This window comes from Mustela nigripes, chromosome 4 (assembly GCF_022355385.1).
Source record: "Mustela nigripes isolate SB6536 chromosome 4, MUSNIG.SB6536, whole genome shotgun sequence".
Classification (NCBI taxonomy): Eukaryota; Metazoa; Chordata; class Mammalia; order Carnivora; family Mustelidae; genus Mustela; species Mustela nigripes.
In genome coordinates, this window is record NC_081560.1 from 187,423,957 (window position 1) to 187,450,423 (window position 26,467).

General features: G+C 41.1%; 1 pseudogene; it reads right to left on the reverse strand.

Annotated features, from left to right (window-relative positions):
• Positions 1–24,218: 24,218 nt before the first annotated feature.
• On the reverse strand, positions 24,219–25,034 carry LOC132015453 (SLA class II histocompatibility antigen, DQ haplotype D alpha chain-like; annotated as a pseudogene).
• Positions 25,035–26,467: the final 1,433 nt, after the last annotated feature.

Below are 26,467 nucleotides of genomic sequence, written 5' to 3' on the forward strand. Positions count from 1 at the left end.
GGGAGCCGCCATCCCTCCCCGGACCGGGACACACACGAGAGTCCGCGTGGAATGAGCTCCGAGCCCGCGATGGCGTCCTCTCTGCACGCCCAGACGCGTGACCCTCCCCAAAGGGACGGTGAACCGCCCTGAGTGGCCCATGCGGCCAGGCCTTTTGTCCTTCGTTCCCTCCTGCGTTGTCCCCCAGGACAACGACGCAGGGTAGTGCAAGGAAGAACCACGTGGTAGACAGGTGGTTCCGCTCAGCGTCCCCTCCGTGGGGCGTCACACCCTGCCGCCCCCCGCCCCCCGGCCCCCGGGGTTCTTTGAAGTCAGTTCAACCCCTTTGCCTGGCGACAGGCTGGGCCCCCTCCTTGGTCCCAGGACTGAGCATCTGACCCAAACTGGCACCCAGAGCCCTCTGAGCCACGGTGACTGGTCGGGAGATGGGCACATGACCAGAGCAGGCCGGCCAGAGCCCTCCTGGAGAGGCCCGTTCTCTTCTGTGTGGGCAAAGGCTGCAGGGGCAGGTAGGCTTGGCCAGCAGTAGGTCACTCCAGAGCCCTGGGGACAGCTGGAAAGGAGCCAAGCAGGCCAGGCTGCATCAAAAAGAAAAAGGCGAGGCTCCATGACTTTGTTTTCCTAACGCCTAAAGAGCATTTAGCCCTTGGATTTTCCAAGGACATGACCCAAATAATTTGCAGCTTCAGTGTGATTGAACTGGGCTTCTGTTGTTTAATTATTTGCTACCTAGTCTGTGCCCTCTTCTAGGGTGGGAGTTCCTTGAAATCAGGGACTTTGCCGTACTCAAGGTTTTTCGCAGCTTCTAGGATATTTCTTACACACAGTGCAGGTGCTCACTGCCTTTGGGAGAGAAACTAACCTCAAAGGAGAGCTGGGGGTATGGCACTCCTAGGGCTCATATTGCGAGTTTTGGACCTAAGGTGTGAGTTAAGATAGCTGCAAAGGGGAAGCCACCCACAGCACTCCTGCTCGCCTCTGCGCCCGATAGGGAGCTGGGCTGTCTGCAGTGCAGGTGCGGGGCCCTTCAGCCAGGACTGAGACGGGGAAGACTTATTCCCAGAAGAGCAGCCTGGAGGTCTTGAGCCTTTGATTATGGTGATGGTGCATGTCTGAGGAGCCCAGAACCGTCAGGCCCCGCACTAGTCTGAGAAGCAGAGATGCTCCCTGTCCAGTCAGAGGGATCGTCATAACCAAAACTCCTCGGGCCTTGAATTTGGGTTGTGGGGCAGCAGTCGCAAGAACTATGATGTCGGTGACTGAAAACAACAGAATCTTGCTACCTCATGGTTCGGGAAGCCAGAAGTCCAGAATCAAGATGTTAGCAAGACTGCTCCCTCCTAAAGCTCTAGGAGGGAATCCATTCCTTGCCTCTTCCAGTTTCTCGTCCTTCTCAGATGGTGGCTGCAACATTCCAAATTCTGCTTCTGTGATCTCACTGCTCTTCCCCACTTCCTAGTGTGTGGAAACTCCCTCTGCCTCACAGGGATACATACGGCGGCGTTTAGAGCTCACTGCAGATAACCCAGGCTCAATTCCTCATCTCGCCATGCTTCATTTAATCACATCTTTTGCCTTTTAAGGGACAGTCACAGATTGTGGGGATACGATGTGGGTATCTTTGGGAGGTCATCTTTCAGTCTACCAGGGATGAAAAGGAAGGGCCTGGAGGACCGTGGATTGCCCAGCTTGCAGCGCAGAAGGAAATCAGCAGGCGAACAGGGAGGAAGTATGCAGACCCAGCCATCAAATGTGCGGTGAGACCCCTGGGGACCCCAAGGGGATGAGAATGTCCAGGACTTACACCTGCCTTCCCAGGCTCAGAGTTCACAGCTGCCTTCTGCCCCTAAGTCCACAGGATGGCTAGTGGAGTCGGGGTCACTCACTTGTGCCCACCGTTGAAAGGGTTGAGCTGGTGGTCTGGTGGGAGGCATCAAAGCGCAGAGGAAGGTGTGGGTGTGTGTTGGGAGACCAGCTGCTGGCGGGTGGGGGGAGAGTGGGTCTAGACCCAGCGGGTCTGTAGCTGCCTCCTAGCTCTAGAAGTATACAGACACTTGACACAGAGCAGGGTGTCAGCAAATGTCTGTCCTCCCCAGCTCTGGTGTGAGCATCCCAGGAGGCAGAGTGAAAAGGTGATCCAGGGAATTCTGGGCAACGTCCATGTCTAACCACAAATGACATTCTTCTTCCCCTGAAAACAGAGGAAGTTTCATCTCTGCCTTCCCTTTTCTGTTCTCAGTGGGCCAGAGAGCACGGGTTGGTGACAGAGTTGCAGGACAGAGGAGACCAGTGATGGGGCCTCTCAGTACAGGAGGCCAATCATAGTGGTTTCAATTCTGGCTGCTCCACTGACTAGTGCTCTAACCGTGGGCAAATGACTTAGCCTACTTTAGTGGTGAAAAATTACCCAAATGTGGTTTTATGTTTTATTCTTTATACCATACAATTTTTAGCTCTAAGAAGAAAACAAGCAAATCGATGTTTTCTGCAGGTGAAGCCTTGATCATACACCTGGCAAAGGAACATGAGAAAGGTCAGTCTTCTCACACTGTTGGTGAGAATGTGAACTGGAGTGGCCACTCTGGGAAACAGTCTGGAGGGTCCTCAGAAAGTTAAAAGTCAAGCTACCCTATGATGCAGCAACTGCACTACTGGGTATTTATCCAAAGGACACAAACAGTGATTCGAAGGGGCACATACACCCCAATGTTTATGACAGCCATGTCCACCATAGCCAAACTGTGGGAAGAGTCCAGACAACCACTGACTGATGAGCAGATAGAGAAGATGTGGTGTAGGTATATGCAGTGGACTATGACTTGGCCATCAAAATGAATGAAATCTTGCCATTTGCAATGATGTGGGTGGAATTAAAGGGTATTATGCTAAGTGACATGAGCCAGTCCTATAAAGGCAAATGTCCTATGATTTCACTCATATTGGAATTTAAGAAACAAAGCAGATGAACGTAGGGAAAGGGAAGGAAGAATAAAGTAAGATGAAATCAGAGAGGGAGACGAACTCCAGGAAATAAATGGAATTGTTGGGGAGGTGGGCGGTGGGGTAACTGGCAGATGGGCGTGAGGGAAGGCGTGCGGTGTACCGACACGGGGTGTCGTATATAACTAACGAGTCACTGAACTCTACCCCGGAAACTAAGAATACACTAATGTTAACTAATTGTTTTTAAATTTAAAAAATGGTTTTACTTGAAACAGAAAAAACGCATGTGATTCCAGAACTAAACATGGGGCCCAGTGGATCTGCCAGGCTCCAGGGGCAACTTTGCAACAAATTCCTCTTTTAAGAAGCCACGAAGAACATAATCTAAAAGTGAGATCTAAGAAAACCTCATTAACTCAGATGTTTCCATTCTCAATGTGTGATCACTTGAATTTTACCTCTGTAATGAAGAGCTTGCAAGGCAAACTAAGAATATAAATAAGATGAGAGGCATCATTTAAACCACTCAAGAGAACTGTGTTTTCATGAATTCATTTACATACCAACTTGATGGGCTAATTAAAATGTCTTCTAATTAATGAAGTCACCTACTGTACATTAGCCTGATAAAATAAATTTACTTGAAAATAAGTTAATTTTATGTTTCTTAAAATAGCGACTTTGGTGTAAATCCATGAAGTTTGGTGTTTAGGCAAGAAACTCAAATCACCTCTAATATTTCCTCTTTAATGTTTTCATTTTTTTTTTTTTAGACATTTTGTATAGACATGCTTTGGTTCTTGTTTTTAGGTCAGTTTTATTAAACAGTTGATGGACATTTGGGTTTTCTATAGTTCTTGGCTCTTATGCATAAAGGTGTTATAAATACCCAAGTATATATACTTGTGTGGACATATGTTTTAATTTCTTTTAGGTAAATAAGTAAGAGTGGACAAAAATGTTTGTACCATTTTGCATTTCTACCAGCAATATGCAAGAGCTACATTTCTCCACATCCTCACAATCACTGTAATTTCAGGCTTTTTACATTTTATCTATTCTTGTAGGTATAGAGGCATATTTCATCATAGTTTTAGTTTGCAGTTCCCTAATACTAATGTGATTGAGCATCCTTTTGTGTACTAATATGCCTTTCAAATATCTTCTTTGGTAAAGTGTCCAATTCTTTTCTTTTTTATTTGGATTGTTTATTTTCTAATCACTGTATCATAAGAATTCTTTATACATGGGGCGCCTGGGTGGTTCAGTGGTTAAGCCTCTGCCTTTGGCTCAGGTCATGATCTCAGGGTCCTGGGATCAAGCCCCGTATGGGGCTCTCTGCTCAGTGGGGAGCCTGCTTTTCCCTCTCTCTCTGCCTGCTTCTCTGCCTACTTGTGATCTTTGTCAGTCAAATAAATAAATAGAATCTTTAAAAAAAAAATTCTTTATATATTCTGATTCATGTTTTGCAAATAGTTTCTCCCAACCTAAAACTTCTGTTTTCATTTTCTTAAGTGTCTTTTCAAGACCAAACATTTTAAATTCCAGTAAAATCTAAATCACACATATTTTAAAAGTTGGTGGTTTTTGTGTCCTAGTGAAGAAATGTTCCCTAAGCAAAGATCACTGAGAATTCTTTAAAATATTTTATTCCAGAAGCTTTATTACTTAAGGTACAATTATATCTATTTTTGTTACTTTTTATTATATGATATAAAAGAACTTTCTCTCTTTGCTTATGGCAATCTAATTGTTCTGGTATTATACATCAAAAGGATTATCTTTTCCCTTGTTGAATTGCCTTGGCAAATTTTTATGTGTTTATTTTCTGAACTCTCTCTTCTGTTCCACTGATCTAAATGTCTATCTTTTGCTAATGCCACACTGTCTTATTTACTATAACTTTAGAGCAAATTTTGATATCAGGTGTAGTATGTTCCTCAATTTGGTTTTGCTTTATAAATTTTTTTTGGTTAATTTTGGAATTCGCTTGTCCATTTCTTTAAAAAAATTAGTACTGCCTTGCATTAGAGATAAGTTTGAAGGAAACTCACATATTAATATTGAATCTTTTGGCCCATGAACATGGCATATTGCTCCCATTATGTCGTCTTGATGAGTTAACCCTTTATCATTATGACATGCTTCTTTTTAAAGCAAGTCTCAAAAGTATCAGATTGATTTCATGTCACTTAACTGTATCCCAAAACAAAGCCAAAATATGCATATAGAAATAAAACAAAAATCAGCACCTAACAACATAAAATTTAGCTGAATGGGCATCCAGCTAAAAATCACCATGCATGCAAAGAAGCAAGAAAATGCAGTCATAACCAGAACAAAAATTGGTGAGCAGTAACAGATGCAAAATGACAAAGATGATAGAATTAGTAAACATTGATGTTAAAACAGCTGTTGTAAACATTCCCTCTTGGTTCCAGAAGGTGGAGGAAACATGAACACAACACGGAGGGTGGAAAATATCAAAAGACCCAGATCAAACGTCAGAGATAGAAAGCATTACCTGAAATGAGAAATGCACTGGAAGAGATTGTAAAGGGGTTAGACTAGAGAAGAAAAGATCACTGAACTTGAAAGCCACAGCTCCCACTGTCTGCAGTCAGCATTGTTAACATGTACTTTCCTGGGTAGCAACCTAATCAACCAGCATGCAAGACTTGCGTACAATTTCTTTTGTCTTGTACTCTTACAGTAACATTTCCAACTTTGGTCCCCTTCAGTGAGATTGTTTCATATATTTGTGTATAATTAGATTCATTTATCACATTCTACCTTCCATCCTGGGATTCTCTGATATCCTAAGTGGTTTATTTTTTAAATGAAAATTTGGCATTCATATTCTATAAAGTTCTACGGGTTTCGACAAATATATAATAACATGACAAATGCTTTACAGTGTCATGCAGAATCACTTCACCACCCTATGGTGCTTCATCCACCCAACCTTCCCCCTCTACCCCCTAAACTCCTAGCAATTCCTGATCTCAGTACTATGTCCCAGTTTTGCCTTTTCCGGAATGTCATATAATTGGTATGATATAGTGTGTAGCCTTTTCAGACTAACTTCCTTCACTAGGCAAAATGAACTTAGGATTCATTCACACCTTTTTGTGGCTTATTAACTTATTTCTTCTTATTGCTCTGTACTATATTTTATTGTATTAAAGTTTTTATTATGGTAAAATACATATAGCATATTATTTGCCATCACTGTTTAGTAATTTTAATTATGTTATGTTTGTCACCATACCATGCATCATTAGGTTTTTGATGCAGTGTTCCATGATGCATTGTGTATAACACCCAATGCTCCATGCAATCCGTGCCCTCCTCAACACCCTTCACCAGGCTCACCCATCCCCCCACTCCCTCCCCACCAAAACACTCAGTTTGATTCCTCATGGAATCAAAGTCCATATTCTCTCATGGTTCATCCCCCTCTGATTTCTCCCTCTTCATTTCCCCCTTCTTCTCCTAATGACCTCCATTCTATTCCCTATGTTCTGCAAATAAGTGAAAACATGTTTATTGTCTTCTCTGTTTGACTTATTTCACTTAGCATAATCTCCTCCAGTTCCATCCATGTTGATACAAATGTTTGGTATTCATCCTTTCTGATGGCTGAGTAATATTCCACTGTATATATGGACCATATCTTCTTTATCCATTCATCTGTTGAAGGGCATCTTGGCTCCTTCCATACTTTGGTTATTGTGAACATTGCTGCTATGAACATTGGGGTACATGTGATTCTTTTCACTACATCTATATCTTTGGGGTCATGTTGCCTGATTTCAAGCTATATTACAAAGCTGTGATCACCAAGACAGCATGGTACTGGCACATAAACACATGGATCAATAGAACAGAATAGAGGGCTGAGATATGGACCATAAACTCTACAGTCAACTAATCTTCGACAAAGCAGGAAAAAAATATCCAATGGAAAAGAGGACAGTCTTTTTAATAAATAGTGCTTGGAAATTGGACTGCTATATACAGAAGAATGAAACTCTTCTCTTATACCATACACAAAGATAAACTCTGAAAGGATGAAAGACCTCAATGTGAGCCAGAAATCCATCAAAATCTTAGAGGACAACATAGGCAGTAACATCTTCAACATCAGGCACAGCAACTTCTTTCAAAATGCATTTCCAAAGATAAAGGAAACAAAAGCAAAAATTAACTTCTAGGACTTTAAGATAAAAATCTTCTGCATAGCAAAGGAAACAGTCAACAAAACAAGGAGACAGTCCATGGAATGGAAGAATGTATTGGGAAATGACACTACAGATAAAGGGCTGGTATCCAAGATCTATAAAGAACTTCTCAAACTCAACACCCAAAAATCAATAATTCATGTCAAAAAATGCGCAGAAGACATGAAGAGACACTTCGCTATAGAAGAGATACAAATGACCAAGAGACACATAAAAAAAATGTTCATCATCACTAGCTGTCAGGGAAATTCAAATCAAAGCCACATTGAGATACCACTTTACATCAGTTAGAATGGCAAAAACTGACAAGACAAGAAACAGTGAATGTTGGAGAGGTTGTGGAGAAAGGGGAACCCTTCTACAGTGTTGGTGGGAAAGCAAGGTGGTACAGCTACTTTGGAAAACAGAGTGGAGTTTCCTGAAAAAGATAAAAATGGAGCTACCCTATGACCCAGCAGTTGTGCTACTGGGTATCTGTACTATTTTTAAAAGCCCAAGTTTCTTTGGACTGGGACAGACACATATACATATATCTAGAAAACAATAGTACATTCTTATTTCAAAATACGTTACCACCATTCATCTGATTGCTCAGGCAGGACACTGAGAGCCTTTTGGCACCTTCTTCATCCCTCTTCACATTCAATGGAACATCAATTCTTTTGAATTCCACCCCCAACATATATCTTGGCTGCATTGATTTTTTCCTCCGTTTCTACTCCTATTATCCCATCCACAGAACCATTCCCTCCCACCTGGACTACTTTAATAAATTTCTAATTATTATCCCCACCTCTCCTCCTAACAATTCTCCAGTTGGCAGCTAGGACCACAACTGGATGTTATACCCCTGCTTAAGATCCCCCAAAGTCTCCCAAATTTATTGAAATGAAATCCAACACCTTAACAGAGCAGCAGATCTCTGCAGACTGAGATCCTGTCCACTCTCAAAGCTCAGTGGCCACCCCTCCCTCTCTTGCTCACAACTCAGCGCTGGTCTTTCAGCTGCAACAACAAACTCCCTCTCAATGCCAGAGCACTTCCATACACTGTGCCCCATGTAAGAATGCTCCTTGCCTAGCTGTCTGCACGGCTGACTTCTTGTCCTTCCAGCTTTCCTTTTGAAGTCACCTCAACACAGAGGTCTTCCTTGCTCCCTGGGTCTAAAAATGTATTCCTCTAGTTATTTTTGCTCTTAGCCTGTATCACAAATTTTAATTATATATATATTTTATTTGTCTTCCTTACTGTCTTGTAAAAGCCATGAGGCAAGTTCACATGAGTTTTGTTTACCTAGACTCCAGCATGGAGAGGTATGGCTGGCACTGTAGTTGCTCAAGAAATATGTGTTGAATTAATGGATGGATGAGCTGTAGTGATGAGAGAAAGAACTCAGGCCAACCCAGCTTTAAGTTCTCACTCTTATTCTTAGGGATCTTGGACACATTCTGTAAGATTTCTGATTGACAATTTCTTAATCTATTAAGTAAATATAATATTTGTTTCCTGGTAAACTTAGAGACAGGATGGAAATGAGAAGTATGATAGAGATAAGCTACTACCTGGCTATATTATAGAAATTTAACAGATACTAGTTAAAGAATCAGACCCAGAAACACAGAGAACAAACTGGTGCTTGTCAGAAGGGCGAGGGAAAGGGAGATGGAAAAATTGGTGAAGGGGATGGTGGGAGATCCAACTTTCCAGTTATGGAGTGAATAATGCACAGGAATAAAAGGTACAGCACAGAGAATATAGTCAATGATATTGTAATAGTACTGTACAGTGACAGAAGGTAGCGACACTTGGGGTGAGCATAGACTAATGTGTAGAAATGTTGCATCACTAGGTTGTATACCTGAAACTAAGGTGACACTGTGTCAACTAGACTAAAAAAATTACAATGAAAAAATGTAGAGATGCTAGCTAAAAATCATCTTCTAGTATTTTCTATTTTAATTATAACATGGTTAGATGCCGCGGACAATAATTTTTGCTTTGGGGCCCCTGGGTGGCTCAATATGTTAAGCATCTGATTCCTGGTTTCACTCTAGGTCGTGATCTCAGGGTCGTGGGACGGAGCCCTGCTTGGGGCTTCTTGCTCATAGAGGAGTCTGCTTGAGATTCTCTCTCCCTCTCCTGATGTGCCCCCACCCCCATTCACACCCACACGTTCTCTCTCTCTAAAATAAGTAAATAAAATTTTAAAAGTAATAATAATTTTTGCTTTCTGGGTATTACTGAATTGATGATTTGTTTGTTTTTATTATATATTATATGCTCCTAATTTTTGTGATTGCTTATTAGTTTAAGGATAGAAAGAATGCTGGAAAGGAGGAGAGAAAAAGGGAAAATCTAAGGGCCCTCATAATTTCTTAATATCTTGTTTTATGTGCATATATGGTTAATTCAACATAGTTCATTAATTATTTTATTCTTTGGGAATGACACCTTTTATCAATATCAAATTCCTTTTTTCTTACTTAATCATTTTGGCCTTAACTCTACTGTGTTTGTAGCATAGGGAGGGAGTATAGTCAATCATGTAATAATGTTTTATGGTGACTACAGTATGAGTGGTGAGCACTGAGTAATATATGGAAATGTTGAGTCGGTATGGTCTACACCTGAAATCAATAGAACATCATATGTTGATTATACTTTAATAGAGAAAATTCTGCTATGTTTGAGATTGATGTGGCTGTCCCTTTCTATGATTATACTTTCCTAATTCTTTACTCATCTGTTCATTTCTAACGTTCCACTGTATTGTTACCTCAGATGTGTCTTTGGCCAGTGTGCTTCTGGATTTTCTTAAATCCAAGCCCAACTCTTGGAAATTCATGAGGAATTCACTCAACTACAAAATCCTATTCTCTCTGCTGCAGACCCTACTTCAGCACAGACCATGTGGGGCCTAGGAGTCTGCATTTTAGCAGAGAATACCAGTTTCTGAAACAGCCAATCAACAGAACACTGTTCAGTAATCATGAATTAAAGACTTCTGCCTCTTGCCACAACTGAGCACTTCCACTTGGCTTCTCTCACCCTGTTTTATACATGGTTTCATTTTATGCTTTTTTACTTCATTTTATTTTTCAGCCTGGGCCAACTATATTTGGTTAAATTTTCTCCATTTGTTGTTGTTGTTTTAAACTAAATAACATGTGCCTTTATGCATTCTCCAAAATATTTAAACCTGCATTTCTCTAGGTACAATGTAAAGAATTAATTGATTTCTTTTCATTTTTCCTTGCCCTAGGTAAAAGGGAGAATTATGCATATTCTTGGTTTGAGGCCATAATTATTATTATTAGTGTATGCATTAGTGTACAGTATAACTCTCTGGTTTCAGAATACTTATTTATATTTGTGGTCTTTTTAGAACCATGGTCTCAGGTATCACATGTAGCTGTCTAATTGGCTTACCTCTTGCTGTCTGTTTTCTAATGACATACCCAACATGGAACATTTAATGAGGACATATCTCTTCATTAGGAGGAGTGTGTATGTCAACATGAGTTTTTTAAAGACCATGTCTCAGACCCTGCCCAGGTGAGGACATCCCTGTATTATTTCTGCACATGATCAAAATGTGCAGCTGACTGGGTATAAAATTTGACCTTAACAATACTTGCCCCCTATGGACAGTGATCCTTTGTTTTATGGTCTGTGGTTTTTCAGGAAAGTCTCAGACCAAATGAGTTTTCTGTCCCTAGGAGCAACATGCCTTATTTATCCAAGGTGCTTCTAGGATGTTTCCTTTGATTATCTTCTTCAAAAATGTGATAATTTTCTAATTAATTTTGTCTAGAACATGGTGGCTATTGTCAACCTGCATATAATTAGATTTTTCTTAATTGAGGACATGGTTCTTTACTTCTGCTTCTCTTTGATCAAATTCTTCACCAAGCCTTCTGGTTTCTTTGTTTGATCTGCTGCCGGTTCCTAGGGTTGTGTGCTCCTGCTCATGATGTGAAGTTTCTCAGTGGAAAGCACCAGCTTGTAGAACTGCTAGTTAGCTGTCCAAGCTCGGGGACCTGGTCTCTGCCAATACTGCAGGAGACACCCACTGCCGCCGTGCCTCTCTAAGACTGCCATCCTCAACATCGCTGAGCTCAAATAAATCAAAATCCTCGGAGGGGAGTGGGCGGAAGGAAGGGACAATGCTAGGCTACAAGTCATATGTGTCACACACCTGTCAGGTGGACAGGATCGCTACATCCACATTACAGATGAGAAACCCAAGGCCATGATCTTAATGCTTATGCAACACTGCCCTTCACCTTTGATCCAGAAGAATTCTGGAGAAGCAGGAAAGAAACACTCTGTAGAAAAATGGCACCTGGAAAAAGAAGCAGGCACCTCATCAAATATTATTCTCAAAAAGTGAATGCGTAGTTTGGAGAGGGCCGGGCATGCTCTTTGTCTGGTCTCCCCTAAGGATGCAGCATCCCTAGGAAGCTGCACTGGTCAGAACTTTGCCAAAGAACAAGACCAGGAAAATCCATGTCCACGCTTAACCGCAGGGCCTGGTGCTCCTCCCTTCCTCCCCCAGAGATGTGGGAACAGTGGAAAAATCCTACAAGCTGATCGACCTTTCAGCAGAAAGGCAGCCTTGAGGGAGACAACAAGGCAGAGCATCGTGCCCGGCCCGGAAGGCTCAGGAAGACTGCCCTTGGCGTGAAGGGAGTCTTGCATCTGAATTCCCCTGCAGCCATCTGGCCACTAGATAAGAAGTCCCTCCAGGACAGGGACTGCGTCTCTGGCATCACTCTCCCCAGGCGGTGATTAAAAAGTTGGCTAGATGAATGGGCTCCGTTTCAATTCATTAGAATAAGGGGAAATCTTAATATCACTCGGCCGGCAAGGGCGAGGTGACACAGGAAGACTCACACTTTGTAGGTGACAGTGTGAAATGGTGCAACTCCTTTGGAAGCAGTTTGGTAATGGGTATTAAATCTTTAATCCAGTAATTCTGCTCTTTGAAGGTAGCAATTTTAAACATGGGGGGATGTATTCATAAAGATATATAACACAGCATTACTTAGAATTTAAGAAAACTAAAAATAACTTGTGTTGGACAATGTGGGAAGAGTGGATAAACACGCAGCCTTGAAAATTTATAGTTAACTCTATGTGTGTGAGTCTGCATGTGTGCGTGCGTGCGTGTGTGTGTGTGTGTGTGTGTGTTTCAGTCTAGGCAACAAAGAGAAGTGATAAAAATATATCAAAGTGGGATTAGATTATTTTGTTAGAATCCTAGGACCTTGGATGGTTTTCTCTATTTTCAACTTTCAATTCAAAGTGATTATACTTGTAATAAAGATAGAGATTTATATTACTATATAATATATATATATATATATATATATATATATATATATATAGTTTGTTTGTTTGTTTTTCAGGAAAGAAATAGAGAATGGGAAAGAGGAAAAAGAAAGCTGACCTAAAGCAAACCCGAACCCACCATTTTCTCTAATTTTTTAAAAACTTAAGGACAATGTCAGGAGGAAGTATAGCCCTGGGGAACTGCTGGTGCTTCACATTTTTAGAACCTTCTCTTTTATGTTACTTTTCTTTGGGGCATCACCATGCTCACCCTGTCAAAACACACCCCACTTCTTGTTCAGGATTTTCTATTTATTACACAACGACCGGCTTGCTGTGTTGAATGCTTATGGGACTCTATTTTAGTACCACTTACAGAGTTTTTAGTAATCCCCTAGTTTATTTGCTTTTCTTGTTGAATGCTCTTTAGAACGTGTTTTGAAATACGAGGTTGGGGACTTTGTGCATGAGAAATAATTACGATACCACTTATTCCAGGGTAGAAGCAGGCCTCAGCAGTCTGCTGGTATTCCTAAATCCAGAACCTGTCATTTTCCCTGGAATTGTTAACATACTGGGCACCGCTGTTGTGAGATGCTCTGAAATGCTCGACTCATCAGGAACTTTAAGATCTGGAGGCTGTGCTTTATTTTTCATGATGTGAATGTTCGTGCATGTGACTACTTATGAATATTGTGGAGCTGATGCTGAGAGTTTATTCAAATGTGCTTATAAAGAATGTTTGGTCCACTTATTTTTGTTAAAGACAGTGATTCTCACTGATAAGACTTACCAATTACAAGTATATGAAATAGGCAGGTTTGAAATGATTTAAGTAAAATTTAATTTATGGTCAGTGTGAGGGCCTATTTAGCCAGAGCGATTCCATCCAGTTAAACAGTGGTTTTGTTGTTTATGCAATAAAACTTAAACTGACCCTGCCCGCCCCCAACCCCAGGGAACTTACTTAAAAGCAAGTCCAGGAAACTAGTCCCAGGTAACAAAGCCCAAATACAAGGGCAGGGCAGGCCAGGTGGAGACATCCAATCAGTGGGGTGCATACTGTCTCCCTAGCTACCAAGGAGTGTGGGTCCCACCTTTTGGGCGCCAGTTCTGACCAAGGGGATAGGCTTGTTCAAATATCTACTATGGGGTAAACTGTAATTCAATTAGCCCCCCCCCCCCCGCCCCGTGTGTGACCTAGCATGACTGTGCAGCTTTCTCTGTGTGTTACAATCCCATTGGCCACCTGTGTGTGGCCAGGCCCAACCACAGGGCCTTTGCTCTATAAAAGTTAGTCTGTGAGGCAGGGAGGGGTCGCCTCTCTGTAAGAGGCGGCCCCGGCCAGTGGGTTTGATGGTCAGTTTGATTCTCGATGCTTGGCGTGAAATAAAGCTTTGCTTGACCTTCGCTTTGTATCAGTCTTGTTCCTTTGGTTACAGACCCAACAGTCAGCTGCAAATTTAAAAAAGATACCCAGATTATGAAGTTATACCTATAAACTGAAAATATTTTCAATATATAAATAGATAGATAAGTCAGTGAGAGAGAGAGAGAGAGAGGTTTTGGTAAGTACTTGAAAACAACTAAAAAATTTCTTTGGGGAGGTGCCTGGGTGGCTTAGTTTGTTAAGCGCCTGCCTGCGGCTCAGGTCACAATCTCAGGGTGCGGGGACCGATCCTGCATCAGGCTTCCTGGTCCACGGAGACCCTGCTTCTCCCTTTCCTTCCACCTGCCGCTCCCCCGGGTTCTGTTCCCTCTCTCCCTCTTTCTGCCAAATATATAAATAAAATCTTTAAAGAAAATTCCTTTAAAATTTTTCTTTCTATAGATAGAGAGAAATTACAATCTAGTAAGTGGACCTTGTGAAAAAATGTCCCACTTCTTCAGATATAAATCTGCCTTATAGCAGATAGAAAGATTACCTTCAAAATGTGATCGAATAAGACACAGAAATAAATCTGAATCACAAAGACAGAATATATACAAAATATTTCTGTGAAATTCACTTATGAGAGGATATCCATTTTATGCCAGTTTTATTCACTGATCTCTGGTTCCTGTTTTGATTATCTGAAAAATATAGCTATTGTCTAAAACTGCAGCTTTGAATCTAAATTTTGTTTAGAGGTAGATATATAGAATGTGGCAAAAAGAAAAGAAAAGAAAAGAAAACAAACAAACAAACATTATCATGTACCCTAAAGCCCTAGATGTCAAGTCAGAAACTGTACCATCTTACAATTTGAACTTATGTTTGAAGCAAGATTTGCCCTTTTTTCCCAGACATTTTAAAATATTGTTTACAACTGATCTTTTAAGATTTTATTTATTTGTCTGAGAGGGAAAGAGAGCGAGCACAGGCACAAGCAGGGGGAGGGAGATCCAGGCTCCCTGCTGAACAAGGAGTCCGGTTGGAGGCTCCATCCCAGGCCCCTGGGAGCCCGATCTGGGTGAAAGGCAGATGCTTAATGGACAGCCATCCAGGTGCCCCCATAACTGTTTTTTGAAAAAAATTCAAGACCAAACCATTCAAGTGGTCAGGAATCCCTCCCGGTCCTAGTCCTCTATTTTAATGCTGCAAATGTCTACAAAATACTATGCAGGCACCTTGCGGGACCCTGTGGCAGAGAAGCAGGGAGCACAATGTGCATTTCACACAGGACACAGCTGCTGCGTCTCACCCCTTCTGTCTGGTTCTCATTAATCATTTAGCAAATGTTTTCCGAGCTCTTCCCATCACCGTGTGCTGTGGTGGCCCTGGAGTTATCTAGGTGAATGAACCAGAAGGCTGCCTTCTGCCTTTTAGTTTTCGTTAGCCTGGTTCACCCATGCTGCTTTCAAAATGTGTACACAGTATAGAGTTTCGGTTTTCCAAGTTGAAACAGTTCTGGAGATCTGTTGCCTGATAATATGAATATATTTAACACTTACTGAGGTTCACACTTAAAAATGACTAAAGTGGCAAATTGTATAGTCTTTTAAACCACAGTTTAAAAAATATTAGAAAAACATATTGAATAATTTCTAAAAGGTACAGAGGCTTTGCTACTCCTCCCTTCAAATGCTGGAGTCTGATTTCTCTTCCCTTGAATGTGGACCAGACCTAGTACATCCCATCTAAGGAGTAGAATATGGTGGGGAGTGGTACTATGTCTTTTCCAAAGGTAAGTCATTAAAATAGCCCACCATCTGCCTGCTCTTTTATTTTTCTTTTTATTTTCTTTTTATATTTCTTTTTATTTTGAGGGGAGTGGAAGGTCATGCAGCGAAAGCCCTCAGCAGCCCTTGGAGGGGTCCATGTACAGAGGGGCTGAGATCTACCAGTCCAGCACCATCTTGCTGGCCATGGGGATGTACCTTCTTGGACACAGATCCCCCAGCCCAGTCACGCCCTTCGGTGACTGCAGACCTGGCCAACATCCAGCTGAACCACATGAGGGACCCCAAGCCAAAACAATCCACTGACCTACTCTTGAATTATACAGAAAGATAATAAGCTATTGAGTTTTTAGGTGATTTTCTACACAGCAGTAGGTAGCCTCTGCCAGGTAGGGGAAAAGACAAGCTACTTGGAAGAGGAAAAGCAAGGCCTTTTTCATTGTCTTGGGTTGACATCCTTTTCTGACTCTCGGCACCTGTAGTCCTATTCAAAACCTTAGAATTCCCCTTCGAGAAGTGGGAAGGCAGCCCATGTGCTTTGCAAAGCTGTGGCTGACATTAAATGGAACGATGAATGGCAAGACAGAGTCCTTAGCAGGTGTTTAATGACCGATAGCTATTATTAGTTGAGTTCATAGGGCACCTCAGGGGTGGGAAATCTTATTTCTGTCACCTCAGCCAAATTCAATATGCTCCTTTTGTTACTATTCAATGCAATCTAACCCAAAATCTCATCCACAATTTGAGGAGCCCCAGAAGCTCTGGGCTAGAAGGGATCAGAGAGTTCTACCATTCAGTGCCCTCATTAAGCAGGTGTGTAAGCTTAGACCTGGACTGGCAAACAGCTTGCCCCCAGTCTACCCGGCCAGTCCAGACTAAGCCCCAGATTGCTGAGAGCCTGGTGTGCTAGCCTGTCAAGTTCTAGACCGATGTGCCAGTCACATTTTCTATGACTGAAGAGACTTCATTAGCTTTGACAAAGAGCCTGTTAATTACTCCCATAAACCATCTCCACCGAGCACCCACAGGAACCCCTTTTCCACAGAGGTGTTTGAACCAAATCCATGCACAAGTTCCCAGGTGGTGCTACGTGGCGGAAATGAAATGAGTTGAGGAAGCTGCACTGTCAGACCAGCCTGCCCATAGCCAGCCGTGCCCCGACTTATCACCGTGAACACACATTCAGATTTTGATAGACCCTTCCCCTGCTCTAATCCGTTTAACACTCCCCTTCCTATCACCTCTGCAGGAACCAAGACGTGAGCGTTCACCGGGTACCAGCGAGTTTCCATGTCCTTGACTGACACCCAAGAGCTCTGCCTGAGTGTTCAGGCTAAAACATTAAACTTAGGTCGAGAGCGCAGAGAAATTGCCTTCTGTAGATGCTTTTAAAGAAATCAGAAATTTCAATGAAGTTCATCATCTCTAATATCTGAAATCAACTCAATGAAAGCATTTTTGAAATTTAATGTCTTCCAGATTTTTGTTTATGAAGGGTTTCCTTCCGTCCGTCCGTCCATCCGTCCTTCCTTCCTTCCTTCCTAGTTTTCTCTTGATTTTAAAACCCCAATCGTTTTTATCTAGTTATTTCTTTTTCTTTTAGCTGGTTATTTATTCACCCTTATCTACCATGGCATGCTTCTGGATTTACTTGTCTTCTTACTGGAGTACCTCCTTCAAGAAAGATCAAAGAAAATCTTGGACAGATAAGCTTTCTGACCCTTATGTGCCTCAGAATATATTTGCTATGCCCTCACACAGAAATTATAATTTAGCTGAATAGGAAATGTGTTCCTGCTTCCAGGACTACGTTGGGGAATCCAGAGTCAAAGTATCCTGTGGGAGATCAGCGCTTCCTACCTAAAAGCCTTTGGAATTTTATGTTTGTCTCAGAGGGTCTTGAACTACATGTGTGCACGTGCGGTTTTTCCTTATTTACAGTTTGCTTTCGATGAGCCTTTGTGATCTGAGATCACTGTTTGTTTATTTCTAGGAAATTTTTACTCATTATTTTTGCATGTATTTTCTCCTTGACTTTTTTTGTGGGACATCTTTTATACATGCTGTATAATATATACTCATATACTACACATAATTATACATACATCTTTTATATATATAATATATTTGTTTGTGAAGGGGAGTGTGACACAGCAAAGGGATGAGAGGCAACGGACAGCATGGCTCCTCCCCCAGCCCAGCCCACCATCTGCTTCCCCTCAGCTTCCCCAGTATTTTCTCCCAAACCAGGTCCCACCTCCATCTGAGTCCCCAGGAGGCCTCATGGGCTTTATTTTCCTTTTCTGAAACCGTACAGTTTCCTCTTTCTTTTTTGGCACCTTTCAGTTTGGACTGGGAAGGGGGCCAACAGCCCACATTCCTGATAGGGAGCAGTTATAAAATAATTTTACCTGTGCACCTCTTCAAGTTTTTATTCTCAAGGTAAGTTATTAATTCAATCAGGGCCTTTTCCTTGATTGGAGTGAGTGCTTTGACTGAGCTTCAGTCCAGAGAATATTCCGACACGCACGCTGAAAGTTAAACCTTCTTTCATTTACCAAGGAATATGCTGCTGTTTACAACTTATTCAATCAATGTTTATTGAGCACTTACCACGTGTCAGGCCCTGTTCTAGTTGCTGGACAGACACTAATGAACCAAGAGTGAAAGTCCCTTGTCCTGTGGAAACTGAAATAAACCACAGACATCATAAACAAGTTTTAGTGTGTTAGAAGGTGCTAAGTGCTATAAATATATTTTTTGAAGAAGAACTGGGAACAGAGGGAGGGTGTGGGTTGTAATTTTAAATGGGGTGGTCAGAGTTGTTTCAATGAGAAGGTGGCACTTGGGCTAAGATAGAAGGAACGGCAAAGAATTGAAGGAAAGTCTGGGTCCTACTCAACATTAAGGTCAACTAAGAGCTTTTAGAATGACAGAGCAAAAAGATGAGCACGAAGAACACCGGTCAGCCTTTTAGTGCTGGTGGTGTGATGGAGATCTAGGTCCCAGGTAGCTCCTCTTTTTCTTCTAAGGAGAGATTCTGACCAAAGGTAGTAGAATGAAAATTTATCACAGGGAACTGAAAGTCAAGATGGGAACAGATACTATTCTTAAAAATAGAACACTAAGGTGCTTTAAAAAATGACAAGTCTCCTACCTAGACCATCTGTGTACTAAGGTGTCGAGTGGAGGGACAGTTAGTGAGTATGTATCACTCTTATCTCTTGCCTCTGGGACCCTCCATCCATCTCCTTGATATGGGTCCTCATGAGGGTCTGCCAGGTATTCTCACCTTTACTCTTGCTGTGGTGAAACATACAGGCTATAAAGTTGGGCGATTCATGGTCAAATCCAAATGTTCCCTCTTTTCAGCAGAGTTCTAACTTGGCCTAGAATTTCCCAGAAACAGAGCCTGAGACAAAAGCTTTCATGCAGGCGGCTTACTTGGAAAGCAATCCCAAGAAGCAAGAGTAAAGGACTGAGGGGGGCCAGGGAATAAGGGTGACTTACTGCGTTGGCCACTGCAGTGAATGACAGTGTTCCATTCTCCTGGGGAGCCCTAGGAAAGTGTTCCACAACCACCCAGCTGGGGTCAAATGTGGGAGCATTCTGTCCCCCATGAGTGTTAACTCCCCGTATTTGTAGGGTGAGAGCACAAAGTTTGGACCACAGGTTTGTGTCACTAGCCTCTCCTCACCCCAAACCCAGGACTTCTGCTGACACCCTGGTTTCTCCTGACACCCGCCATATTGCTTTGTCTCCTCCATCTTCTGACAGGGACTTTGGACTGAGCGGCCAACAGTGATGTCATACTTACCTTTTCCTAAAACTGGCCGTGTGGAACCACCTTCTCTCTTTCACAGAAAAAAAAAGGCATATCACTTACCATTGCGTATTGCTCTGGTGCTCAAAGCCAGCTCTACACAAAGGGGCAACGGAAAATATCTGGGTCGCTGTGGGAACAGGAATAAGGCTAAGGAGTAGGTACAAAGTCCTTGTTCAATCCGGGTGTTTCTGACACCTTTGCTTTTTAACAAAGCTGAAGGAGAAACTAACAGAGTTGGCAGCTAAGAGATTTTTTTAAACTTCAGGTCACGAAGATGTTTGGCATATAACTCAGAAACATTCCAATACATTACTGTCATGACACTCCTTACCTGTCTACTTAAGTCAACAAGCTTGCTCAGTATTCACATCCATTTTTAAATAGATGTTGAGCTCTGCCTCACTTCTAAAACCTCATCCTCAACCATATTCATTTATGTATATTCAAACCAACTGTAAAAACCCCTACCCATCTTACCAAAAGACTTGTTTCCCATTACCTTTTCTCTCTTTTTTTTTTTTAAGAATTTATTTATTTATTTGACAGAGAGAGATCACAAGTAGGCAGAGAGGCAGGCAGAGAGAGAGAGGAGGAAGCAGGCTCCCCACCGAGCAGAGAGCCCCATGAGGGACTCGATCCCAGGACCCTGGGATCATGACCCGAGCCGAAGGCAGTGGCTTAACCCACTGAGCCACCCAGGCACCCCCCATAACCTTTTATATGTGTTTAACTCTGACTTACGAGATGACATACTGTTATGCTGTGTCGATCAATTCATATTAATAGTACTTTTAATAGTAGCTTCAGACAGGATAAATTTTTAAACACAGTTTTAGGACCATAAAAAGGATTTTAAAAATTTAGATATAAGTATATATACATTTTTGTTTTTCTCTAAGAAGCACTAAATTGATCAATAACAGACTTTCAGTCATAGAATGAATGTAAAGGCCTAGAGAAAATTCTGTATCAGAAGGGTCACAGAAATGCAAGGGAAAAAAAAAGAAAATGTAAAATTTCTGACTGTTAAAGGTTAGGTTGTGTATTTTGTAAATAGATGATGGTGGGTATCGAATCCCTGTAGCCTCACAGTCCATCAAATGCGTTACATAGAATGATAGACTACTTTGATTCTCAGTGTAAAACAAAATTCTGGAAATTTCACCTATTTGCATCTGGCACACATATGATGAAAGCCAAAAGGTGTTGAATTAAAAGTATTTTAGGAGGTTGGCTAGTTTTCAAATTTCCTATTTCAGAACAAATGAGCCAAACACCTCAGATGTTAGGGCCACAGCTCCCAGCCTGTGACCCTCGGACTGCTGGGACAACACCGAGTCCCCAGGGTAGGAGGCCAGGAGCAGGAGGGGGAGATGTAAGGCTTCCTCAGGACACCTGAAGGTAGGTTTGCACAGCTTGAGAGATGTCCTTACACTGGAAGCCAGGACTCCGAATTCAGGAAAGATGAAAACTAAAACTGACGTCAGAAAAACCAAGGTTTGAAGTCCCTAACTTCAGGAGCATGATCTAAGTCTAGTGATGGCAAGTGGAAGATGTTGAGGTCGGAAGTATTCCAACCAAATGTATAACCGTCTATAAGAGAGGCTGAAGGAAAAAAAAAAAGCATGGCTAGACCTTACATTCAAGAAAGTGAATTAAGATAAAGGATTATGAAAATTAAAATGATTAAAATAAAATCAGAAAAGGGTAGCAAAGGGCCTCAGGAAGTGTCCAGATCTTCCAAACCGTTGGAGCACAAAGGTCTACTGCTATCCACTTACTGTTTTCTAACCAGTTTTCACTTCTTACATATATCATAATGCCTATGTCCAACTCCCAGGAAATGAATTTCTCTGATTAGAAGAATTTCAGCCAAAATTCTGGAATTTTGGTGATTCAATTTTAGCCTGGGTAACTACTTAAAAATGTTGACAAAGCTATTTTATGATCTAGGAACAGATGGAAAGCTCTACCATTCCAGAAAAGTAAACTTAATGTTTATCAAGAAGCATATATATCTTTTGCAAGATAAGCATGCAGCAAGCATCAAAGAAATGTTTCTGCACCTGATTTATTCTCACTGCCAGACTAGTAGAAAAAACAGAATTTTTATATTTATAAACTTAGATCAAAATATTATTTAAAAACGTCCCAAAGAGACCAATTTTTAAAAATATTAATTGTGGCTGTCATTATCACACAGCAAGCAATAATGTGACCTAGAGTATTTGGCCTGGGACTTTCAGATACCAAATTACTATCTCTGAAAAATGCATAAAGCGGATTCTAATAAATCAGAGGTTACACCATGTGTCACATATCTGTCTGAAATATATTCCTGTGGGTAAGCTATGAATCAAAAATTGGGTCTTAACTTCCACTTCACAGTTCCCAGTACAGTTAAAAAAAAAAAAAAAAAGAGCATCCTATAACTTTACCTCTCTGAATAATTTCTTTGAAATGGTGACTTTACAGCCCAAATAATTGTGTAAGTAAGTACAAAAATGCTGAGTAACACCGAATTTGTCTAATGGTATAAGAATCTTTTCTTCCTCATTAAGTCATGTACTGGGTGGGAGTGTGCACGCACATGTGCTCCCACATGCTGGGTTTCAGCCCTCAGGACCAGATCTTTAAGCATTGACCTTACTTAAAGAAGTCTGACTAGGGATTTGAAACTCATAAAGTTCTTATTACTGACCCTTCCTTTACGGGAATCAAATCTGACTCTTCCCTGGGTGAAAATAATAAGTGTCTATTACACATGACAAAAAAAATAATATAACTTGCTGTGTGCACTATTTTGACGTGGAAAGATATACTTTACCCCTGTCTTAGGATGGATTTTCCATACTAGAAAAAAGGAAAAAATGATTTAGATGAATGTGTCAGAAAGGGTGAGCATTGGGTTCATATTGATCTGATTAAGACTTATGAGCAGAGGTGGAATTTGGCTCAAAAAACAGTTTGGAAAGAAATGCACCCAATGACTTCAGACATCGAAGGCTTCCTAGGAAATTGCCATCTCTCTGTGGACTGAAAAATGATTAGGCATGCATGGTTTTAGAGACCCAGTGTAACAAGGACTTCTGCTCTATTGATGAAGCATGGAAACAGCTTCATCAGAAAAAGCGGGGGAAGACCCAGACAGCCATGCTGGGTTTGTGTATTAAATGTCTCATCCATAACTGCGTGATCAATAATTGATTCCATTCCTTCATTCTTTTTTTTCCTTATCTTCATCCATTTCCCAAAACTTTCTATGAAGTAGAAACAATTTAAAGTCTAAGTCAATAAAGATGCCTCGGTTGAGAGTAAAGCTTTAATCCTAGCTTCCTAAATACAATCTAATAGAGAATGTTGAATCAAGTTGCAAGCAATTAAGTGGAAGAGTATACAGATCTTCCTCATTATACGATAAGGTCACAAACCAATAAACCCACCTTAAGTTGAAAATGCACAGAGTACACCTCACCTGCCAAACGTCATAGCTCAGCCTCGCCTACTTTGAAGGTACTCAGAACATGTGCACTAGCCTACAGTTGGGAAAAATCATTCACAAAGCCTATGTATATTAAAGTGTTGAATAATAATTATTGGATGGTGTATGGAAAGTGAAAACAACACTTTTCAAAGGTTGCTGACCCTCGTGATCGCTGGCAGACTGAAGGCCGTAGCTGCTCAGGCCAGCACTGTAGGGAGGACTCTCTGCATTGCGCTAGTCTGGGAAAAGATCCAGATTCAAAATTTGAACTGTAGTTTCTACTGATGTGCATCATTTTCATACCATATAACATGGAAAATCCCTAAGTCAAACCATGGCAAGTTGAAGACCATCTGTGGTTGAGAGGACACTGAATGAGGAGAGAGAGAAGACTTCTGTTCTTAGTCCTAGTTATCTTTGCAGGGCAGCTGATTTTAGCAAGTCATGCTAGCTTAGGTTCCCCATATATTGAAGGGGAGATGATAATACTTGTGTTGTGTAATTAACAGGTTGTAGGTGGCTCGTTTAGACTGCACATAAATACATCTTTATGACATTAAAGCATCACAGAAAGTTTTTGCAATTAAACATTCTCTTTCTATCCACCTTTGTCACACATAGTCTCAATATTTCAGAAGAAAGTGTGATTTAATGGAAGGTGAACTGATCTGTAGTCAACACTTGATTATTCATGGTTAGAGAATAAATGTCACACACCGATAGTGACTTTTTGTCAATAAGCTTAACTTTCTTCCATGGGTGACATTAAAGTAATTTGAATCAGACCTGTCAGAAGGAATTACAAAGGTCCATAAGGAAGATCCATTTAATCAAGATTTCTCCATGGTTGTGACATAAACCTTCCTGTTGCCAGATGCTGTTCAAAATCTTTTTTTTTTTCTGAGATGAAAGAAAGGAAAATTTTATTAGAAGACTTCATAAAGGGAAATTTATTATTTCCATGGGAGTTCTGGATCAGGGTTACAAAGAATCAGGTAACTGGGTGGAATATCCCAGAGATCTCACAGTAAGTAAAAACTGAGAAAAGAAAAAAAAAATCAGACATTCAAGGCACAGAATTCCAAAGGATATGTGAGCTCTCAGAGGATGTAGCTGGACCTTAAATCCTAGAGAAGAGGTGAGAGGGGCAACGTTGGACAGAGAAGGAATATGACGAACTCAGCCAGGCAATAGTGCTAGGTCACCTATCAAGTTCACTCTCCTGCTCTGGTCAGTGAGCATGCGGTGCTCCTTCCTTTCTAGGGTGCGGCTCACAAGGGTCCTTGATGTCTGGAAGCACCACTTGAGCGCAGGCCTTGGATAATGAAGACGGTGCCCACCACAATGCCCACAAGGCCCACAGACAACCCCAGGGTACAGACCACGGTTTCTGTCAGCTCTGACATAGGGGCTGGAATTTCAGGTTCCCAGTGTTTCAGAAGTGGTTCATCCAGGCCTCAGTGATCCACCTTGCAATCATAAATATCATCAGCAGAAGAGAGGAAGGTGAGGTAACTGAACTTTAGGAAGGAATGGTCCTTCCTGGCGAGGAATCTGGTTTCAGAAACACCTTCTGTGACTGAGTGCCTGTTCTTCAACCACGTGACATTGATCACAGGAGGAAAGATGTTGTCCACAAGACAGATGAGGGTGTTGGGCTGACCCAGACTCACAGGAGACTTGGGAAACACTGTCACCTCAGGAACCTCATTGGTAGCAGTGGTATAGTTGGAGCGTTTAGTCAAGATGTTCAAGTTTTGTTTTGCTATTGCCAATTTTCTCAGTGCACCTTGTGGGTCAAAACTTGCAAATGTACTAAACACAGGCAGCCGCCAGACAGTTTCCTTTTTCTCCAAGTCCACATAGAATTCCTCATCTCCATCAAATTCTTGAGTGGACTGTCCAGAGGGACCATAGGACTGGTAGACGTCTATGTTATAGGAACCAACATGGTCAGCCACAATGTCTTCACTGCCACCAGGGCTCATCATGGTGGTCAGGGCAAGAGTCCCCAGAATCAGAACTCTGCTTAGGGTCATCCTTTTCTCAATGTGGTCTCCTCAGTGGTCCTTCTGAGTTGCAGAGCAGTGGTAAGAACCAAAATCTCTTTGCCATGAATTCATGCCAGGCTCAAAGTCTCACACAAAAAAACTATCACTCCGACTTCTAGTCATATATTTTACATGGACAAGGACTTCCTTCCATGTTAAATTTTCCTTATTCACAGTGTTTTAATGGTAAAGCTAGAACATAGGTTAAGACACTGTTAGGAAGATATGCTTGTTATCTCTACTGTGTTTCATTTTACTACCATTACGACCCATGCTCATAATTATTCTCATAAGGTGCGTGTTTGTGTGTGAATGTCTGTGTGGATGTAAAAATATGTGTGTGTTTAATAGTAATATTACACTCTGGGAAAAAGTCAAGGAAGATTAATAGGGTGTAAAATTTCTAATAGCAACAGGATATTAGAAGAAAATAGGAGAATAATTACTTGAGTACATAAACAATATGGTTCAAACTTATTATTTTGCAATTGTTGAATCCATAATTTATATCTTTAATAAACTTCAGCATTTTCTCCAAAACACATCCCCATTGTTTTTATTATCTGCCTAACAGGAAGACTCATTATGCAATATAATTATTTTGTATAAACAAACTTCTAATCACTGTTATGAAATTATTTATGAACATGTAACACTAAAGAAATCTCAACAAGGTTAAATCCTGCAGATTGTATAGTTTAAACCTCTTTAATCCTCTTTGGTTCCCTTGCTGCTCCCTATCTCTAGAAAGCATGATGAATACTATATTAAGAATCCCATGTTGAGATGTGGTTCAGCTATTTCAGACAGGATTCATACATTGTCCAGTTTTTCAAAGGTCAGGAAATAAATTTTAACTAAATGTGTGATTTTGAGTTTTTCAATAGAAGCATACACAATATTGATGGCTATTTCAATTTTATTAACAATTGAACATATACTACATGTTAATTTAGTCTTAACAAAAACAACAAATCAAATATTGAGGAAATGCTTTTCTACTTATTCTATAAATATAATTTTCCCTTATTTAATGAGCATGCATGAAGAGACAAAGATGAAAAAGGGACAAATATGAATTAAAACAGCATTGGGGGGATTTCCTGGTACCCAGGTACCAAGGCAGCCATATTTAAGCCATACTTAAATATGAGATCTCCACACATTCATCACAAACTTTACCAGTCCTCAAGAAAACCAAATTAAATCACATAAATCCCATGCTGTCTGGAAACTCCCCCCCCCCCACACACAAAAAAACCCAAATAAACAAAAACAAAAATGCAGAACACTGAATACTTCTAATTAGTGAGAAAAAGAAACATCAAGATCCAGCAGACTGATTTTTCAAACGTTTACTACAAACCCTTGCCAGAGAATAGGCAAAGGTTCTGGGGAAAGAAAAAAAAAGCTGCACAGGAAA